Source organism: Carex rostrata, chromosome 3 (assembly GCF_964058835.1).
Source record: "Carex rostrata chromosome 3, lpCarRost1.2, whole genome shotgun sequence".
Lineage (NCBI taxonomy): Eukaryota > Viridiplantae > Streptophyta > Magnoliopsida > Poales > Cyperaceae > Carex > Carex rostrata.
The window spans coordinates 8,873,238-8,881,311 of NC_135920.1; positions in this window are offsets into that span (position 1 = coordinate 8,873,238).

Below are 8,074 nucleotides of genomic sequence, written 5' to 3' on the forward strand. Positions count from 1 at the left end.
TCTCATAAATAATATAATTTTTTTCATAATATATATTAAACTTGAGGAGTTTTCAAATGCCTCCATTTTTTGTGCCTCTATCATATCTCTATTTTTAAAAACTTTAATAACTCAAAATTTAAATCTTAAAATTCAAAATAAAACCGTTGGATATGAACTACATCATTTTATCTTTGCACATGTAAAAAATTATGACATTTCAACTTTGTTTTAGTTGTCATCTTGAGCTTGTAAAAATGTATACTGATGTGAATAATTTCTAGACGTTGATTTTTTAACTTATTGATTCACATTAAAAAAAAATTAAAATATGATAATTTTTTTATGAGCACATAGAGAAAATAATATAGATTACATCTAACGGTTTTATTTTAACGTTTTAGTTATTTAAGTTTTTAAAAATGGAGGCATGATGAAGGCACAAAAAATAGAGGCATTTGAACCCTCCTCATTAAACTATATAGTATATATCTATTATTTAAATACGAATAATTGGAATTTAAAATCATATCCGTATCAAATTTTTTAATACGGATTCATATACAGTCGGATAATACCCGTTTGCACCCCTACGTCATAGCCTCGAGGTGAAAAAGAAAATCCGGTCAACTTTATACCTTCTCGGCAGGTCAGCCAACATCATCCTCTATCACGGCTGGAAAATTTCTGATTTCCATGACTTTAGTCCTAGAGGTAGTGTTCGACAAGGTGGGTAGGATTAAATTTTAAGCTCTACCAAGGAAGAGGTGTTCGGCAACAAAAAGTTAAGAAAGTGCATGCTTAGCTTTCTTATTGAGTCTCAAGTCCTTAAACCATGTAGAATGGCTCCTTAAAAATGTGAACAAGCTTAAAAATATGGGCAAAAGGAGTCTTAGGAAAATGGTTTAAAGCTTTACAAAGGAGTAAGTGTTTGACAAGCTTAAGACTTCTTAGTCTCTTAAGGAGCTCTAAGAGCATCTACATCCCTGAAACTCTTGGAGTTTCTAATCTGATGTGGCAGTTTCAAAATCAGTTTCAGGGATGCAGATGAGTTTCTTATTTAGCAACTTTGCTCCAAAGTTTCTTAATAAGAAACTGTTTATAAACTCTGACGTGGCCAAATAATTGGTTGAAATTCTTTTCTCTTGTAATTTATTTGCTGATGTGGCAATTAAGAAACTCTAATCTTAGTTTCAGGGATGTGGGAGTTTAGAAACTTTCAGAGACAAAATTTCTAAAAATTAGTTAACAGTTATTTAGAAACTCCAAGAGTTTCACGGATGTAGATGCTCTAAGAAACACTAAGGAGGGTGTGCCAAATACTAGACTTATTTAAGTTTGATCATAATTTTTTTTAAGATTGATGTTTAAACTATCATTTTTTTTCTAATTCTTTATTTATATTATAGAGATTTTTTTTTTACTTTATGAATTTCGACTTCATAACTTTCTATATAAAAGTCATGTATCTTTGTTATTATATCAAAACTAGTTCTTTTTATCATAAATTAAGAAATAGTTTTTTGTTAGTAGTAAATGTGATGTGAAAAGTTATAAATTCAAAACTTAAATGAGCAAAACAAATTATTATAATAATATTTGTTATTGTAATAATAAAAATATGAAATTCAAAAATTTGATCTTTATCTTTCTTTTAATTTTTTTTATTATAAATTATAAGATAATCATTCAAATTATGAAATTCAATTCAACTCAGTGGGAGAGTTCGGCAAGACTTTCTTAAATCTCTTTAAGACTAAAGAAGCTTCATTTAGTTTTCTTAGCCGTTTAATCATGCCGAACACTGATTCCTTAGCACATATTAAGATCACCTCTTTTAGTTTTCTTTTACCTTAATCTTAATCCTTTATCTGGATCTTAAGGCATTTCTATTGAATATCGATTCCTTAATAAGTCTCTTTAAGCCTTAATTCTAATGTAGATTAAGAGGTGTTATCAAACAGCAGTAAGTCAAATTAGCTAATAGTTTCATTATAATAATTAGAAGAAATAAATATTCTGCATGCTATATATATTTGAACTTTAATATGTTAAAAAATTCATAAAATCAATGACATGCAATACGCTTCGAAACCAGTTATTTAAAAATTTAAATTGTAATTACGTGTATTTGATAATTAAGAACAACATAACTTGATTTGAATGAAAATCACAATTAAAATTTAAGATTGTATGCTTGACTACCATTACAAAGGTAAAAAAAAAAAAAATTAAGATTGTAAAATTGGATGAATAAAGTATTTTTTGTAAGCAGTGGATTGATAGAGTTGAATAACTAAAATAAAATATTGAGCAAATTTGAGTGACATCCATCAGATCAATCCAATGAGATGAGTTATTCTCTCGAAGAAATTTTGAACTGAAATGACTAGGATCGACAGTTAAAAATTACCCATGCAAATCGGCCGTGTTTGAATTATAGTAATCCATGCAAGTTAGCTTGTTTGTTTGAACAATTGACTTAGCTAATATAAAATATAAAATGAGATTTGACGACAATAAATTGAAAATTATATTTTTGTAATTTAGTCTTTGTATATAGTTAACAATATATTCACAACCATTAAACATTTACATCGTCAGCAAAAAAAAATATTAGATGACAATTATTCATTTTCTATAAACAATTGCCGTCCCCTTCTACCGTTCTACGTCTCCTCGATCAGTCCTCACTCAAATTCATATACAATTTATTTATAATAAAAACCTAATCAAATATTATCTAGTCCTCCCGATCTTCCATTTCCACCTACATATAAATATGTAAATATATCTTCCCCGAAAAAAAATTAAATATCTAGATTTTTTTTTTTATCACGGACTAAATATTGTTTGGTTTGATTTCACACTAAAATTATTATATTTTATTTTTTTTTATAAATAAGATAGAGAGAGTAGTTTTTTCATGGGAATTTATTTTTGTCTGAATTAATCACTGCAGTTAATTTCAAAAAGGTAAAATTGGTCCATTTCAAAATTTAAGATATATATATATATATATATATATATATATATATATATATATGAGGGATCCAATTACATTCTTTTTTTTGTGATACCGAATTACACTTTTTTATTTTCAAAGTCTAAATAGTCGATTCAAACCGTTCAATATGATGGATATATTAAAATATGCTTGTATATCAAATTTTATATTTTTTTTGAATTTTTTTATTATTTATTAAATATTTTACAAAATTATTTTTTTCAAACCATTGAATTTTTAATGAGACTACAACTCCTCTTCAGATACAGAACTTGCGTCTTATCTCATCAACCTACAAGAATCAGCTACCACTGTAAAAAAAAGGTAGTCGTGTTATACTATTTTAAGTTGATTTTGACAAATTGTTGGAATTGAGGTGGACCAAATAAATGGAGAGGAGAGGCGATAACAAAATGGAGAGGTTGTTGGGATCACAGTATACTGTTGACCGAGGAGATTAGAGTCAACGCTGCGTAATATTTCCGTGCGTACCAAAGTCCGTCGGTGAATTGTTTTCTGTGGCCAGTGGTTCTTGCCATTCATATCTTAAAAACTCAAAAACGCATTGTAATGTCAAGTTACTTGCCACAGAAGATCTCAATAAATTGGATTGTGTGAACGGAGGTTTGGTTCTGTATTTGTCTTCCCCTTCCTCGATCCAAGTTAGAAAGTTGCCTGCGGATGTTAACTAAAAAAAAATGTTTACCTTCTGAATTTTTATTTACCGTTATTTTTATTAATAGAATATTTGTATATTTCATTGATATTAGACTAATTGAAGCTCTATTGTATATACATAATTTAATTGATCATAAGTTTATTTTCTGGTGAAGTGTTTCATAAAAAATCAAGGTTTTAAATAACGCGCTATACTGTTTTCGAATCATAAAAGCTATGGCGCTATCAGCGCTATAGCGTCACTATTTGAGTATAGCGCTGTTTTTTTAGCCAGTCCGCTATGACGCGATAAACACTATTTAAACCTTTGTAAAAAATTGTGAGAATAAAGCACAGTGAAAAACAATATAATAGATTCATCAAGTCTCGTATGAAAATCGGAAAAGTTTACGTCATCGCGTGAGATTTATTATTATATATCTTATAGCAGGGAGCTTCCCGTAAGGTTTACATGTCTGATGTCTTGTAAAAATGTTTTCTAAAGTAGAGTTTATTGTGATTTCAGATTTTCAGTGGGTGATATTTTTAATTTCACTGTCATGATGTACAGTGAAGAGGACAAAAAAGTCGATAATATTTGGTTGTGGCCTAAAACTAAGGAGGCCTAAATTGATTATTCCAACTTAGGCTAATATAAATTATTCATGTTTGGTTGAGGTCTAAAGTTAAATCATAGCTTAAACTATTTCTTGTTTGGTTAGAGTTGGTGGAGGACTAAAGTTTTGAAAGCCTAAATTGATTAATTATTTATAATAAGATAATAATTATATGATATTAATATATTAATAATAACTGTAATATATTATATATTATTATAAAATTTATTTAATATATATTAATAATATAAAATATTAATTATATAATAATAATTAATAAAAAGATACTAATTATATAATCTTATTAAAATAATTATTTAATATATTAACAATATAAAATATTAATTATATAATTATATATTAATAATAATTATTAATAATAAGATAATAATTATATAATATTAACATATCAATAACAACTATAATATATTATAATATTATTATAATAATAATTATCTATATTAACAATATTAATTATTAATTATAAAATTATAAATTAATAATAATTATTAATAATAAGATACTAATTATATAATATTAATATATGAATAGCAACTATAATATATTGTAATATTATTATAATAATTATTTAAGAGGAGGGTTCAAATGCCTCCATTTTTTGTGCCTCCACCATGCCTCCATTTTTTGAAACGTTAATAACTCAAAATTTAAATCATAAATTTCAAAATAAAACCGTTAGATGTGATCTATACTATTATATCTATGTGCTCAAATTTTTTTATTACATTTTGGTATTCTTTTTATGTGAATTAATTAGCTGAAAAATCAACGTCTAGAAATTATCCACATTAGTGCGTTCTTACAAGCTCTTGATGGCAACCAAAACAAAGTTGAAATGTCATAATATTTTACAAGTGCATAAATAAAATGATGTAGATCATATCCAATGGTTTTATTTTGACTTTTAAGTTTTAATTTTTGAGTTATTAGTGTTTTAAAAAATGGAGGCATGATGGAGGCACCAAAAATGGAGGCATTTGAACCCTCCTCGTTATTTAATATAGTAACAATATAACATATTAATTATATAATTACATATTGATAATAATTATGAATAAGAAAATATTAATTATATAATATTAATATATTATAATATTATTATAATAATTATTTAATATATTAACAATATGATATTAATTATATACTTATATATTAATAATTATTATTAATAATGATATATAATATTAATATATTAATAATAACTATAAAATATTATAATATTATTATAATAATTATTTAATATATTAACAATATAACATATTAATTATATAGTTATATATCGTTAATAAGATACTAATTACACAATATTAATACATTAATAATAACTATAATATATTACAATATTATATAATAATTATTTAATATATTAACAATATAACATAATAATTATATAATTATTTATTAATAATAATTACCAATAAAAGGATATTAATTATATAATATTATTATAATAATTATTTAATATATTAACAATATAAGATATTAATTATATAATTATATACTAATAATAATTATTAATGATAATATACTAATTAGAGTAAAGCTAGGGTGTGATGTGCTCACCAAGAGGGTTTGGTGAGCACAACTCCAAAAGTATATCGGATCAACTTCAAACGTCAAATCCAAACCGTTGAAATCCTTTTACTTCATGAGTGATGCATGTACATATAAAATTTTAAAAGTTTCGAGTTTATTTGCTATATGATCAAGCGGTCAAAGAAATGATAAAAATTGAATATATAAAACAAATTATAAATTAAGTTATAAAAAGTTCCTTTCTTTGACCGCTTGACCGTGTAGCAAATAAACTCAAAACTTTCAAATTTTTTATGTGCATGCATCACTCATGAAGTACAAGAATTTCAACGGTTTGGATTTGGCGTTTGAAGTCGATCCGATATACTTTTGGAGTTGTGCTCACCAAACCCTCTTGGTGAGCACATCACACCCTAGCTTTACTCTACTAATTATATACAAATAAAATATTATTATAATCATTCAAGTTAGGCCACGAGGTGGAATAAAAATTAAACCACCATGTGAGGTGGTTTAATTTAGGCCAGCCTAAAGATCGGCTTATGCCATCTTAGTCCGGCTCAATTAAGGCACATTTGGTGGAATAACGAGGCCTAAACTCCTTATTCCACCCTTTAGGCCACAACCAAACATGGTGTACGATTAGCAATCATAGCTGTGAAGCGATATAGAGTCGGAGACTATCTTAATAGGGTCAATTGGCCCGCTAATTATTATGACAAATGAAAACATGAAATAATCAAATAAATAAATTAATACCACTGATCTAATACTCCGAACCAGTGTTGTAAAAACGGCCTTAACGGCCGATTACTCGGCTGTTTAATTGAAAACGGTGGTCAAACTGTCACGAATATACTTAACAGAGTACATTTTGCAGTTTTTTCCGATTAATCGGCAGTTTTACCATTTAATCGGTTGTTTATTCCCGTTTTTTCAATTTTTTTCATAATTTTTTTTTATGTGATAGTGTGTGAAATAAGTTTTATAAATCATGTATTGTAGTTTTATTTGTGCTTGGACATACATTTAATATTTTTTATATATGTTTTTTCTTCTTACTTACTTTAAAATTGATTAATTCTTCTTCTATTTATTTATCATATTTTTTTCTTACTAATTACTGATGTAATTTTTTCAATTAGTACGACATATTCATTTATGAAACTAAGTTGTTATTATAAATTAAATTTAGTGATTTTATGTTGGAATGTTTCATTTCTTTCACATAATATGTTATTACCATTTGAAAAAAGTTTAACTCTTGAATTTATTTTTTCATGAAATAAATGTGTTACTGACACATGTAAAGTACTTGTACGTTAAAAAAAATAAGTATAGTGTCATGTTATAATAATGAAATTAAGTTAAATTAAGTTTATTTGATAAGTTTAATGAGTTAAATAATTTTTTTTAATAAATTATGATATATATACATAAATTTAATAAAAACATTAAATTGTCCGCATAATACCGATTAATCGCTTGCGGTACCCCGTCCATCCGACGACCGCATACCGTTATTTACAACACTGCTCCGAACTGCCATTGAGCAATTCACACTTGAAACCATATTTATTGAAATGAGTGTTCCTGGAGTACCTAATTGTGTAGAATAATACAGCTGAGTTAAGTCATTTCGGTGTCTGTTTGAAATACAGAGTCATACAGAGGCGGAGCTACATTGAAGGAATGCAGGTCAATTGGCTTCCATTTATTTTGATTTTTTTTTTTTTGTATTTATACACGATTTTCTATATAGTATAGGATAAAATATTGTAGATATGGTAATATTGGCCTCCATTCGCAACATGAAAATTTTATATGACTGTAAGTATGACTCTGCCCGTGAAGTCGTATATACTTTGGGATTCATGTCACATTAAAAAAAGACAACTCAGATCTCATTTTACATAGTCAGGTATTGCACTGTATCTTAATTCTATTTATTGCTAGCGACTCTAACATTGTTTGAACACAAATTAAGTTATTAAATTCAATGCTAGTTTTCAACTTTTTAAGAGAGTATTTGATAGTGACCATTGAATGGGTAATTTAATTTTGTAGTGCAATTTCCATCTTGAATTAGCACTGTTATGCTTATGTAATGACGAAAAGCTTCTGATAACAAAAAAAATTCCAAACCTTATGGACCTGTTTATTGGTTACTTGGTTACGAAATTTTCTCGTGAGTGTGATGATCTCGGAAAACAAAAGTGTAGGAAAAACTTGTTCGTATGGATGTGAGAATTGTAAT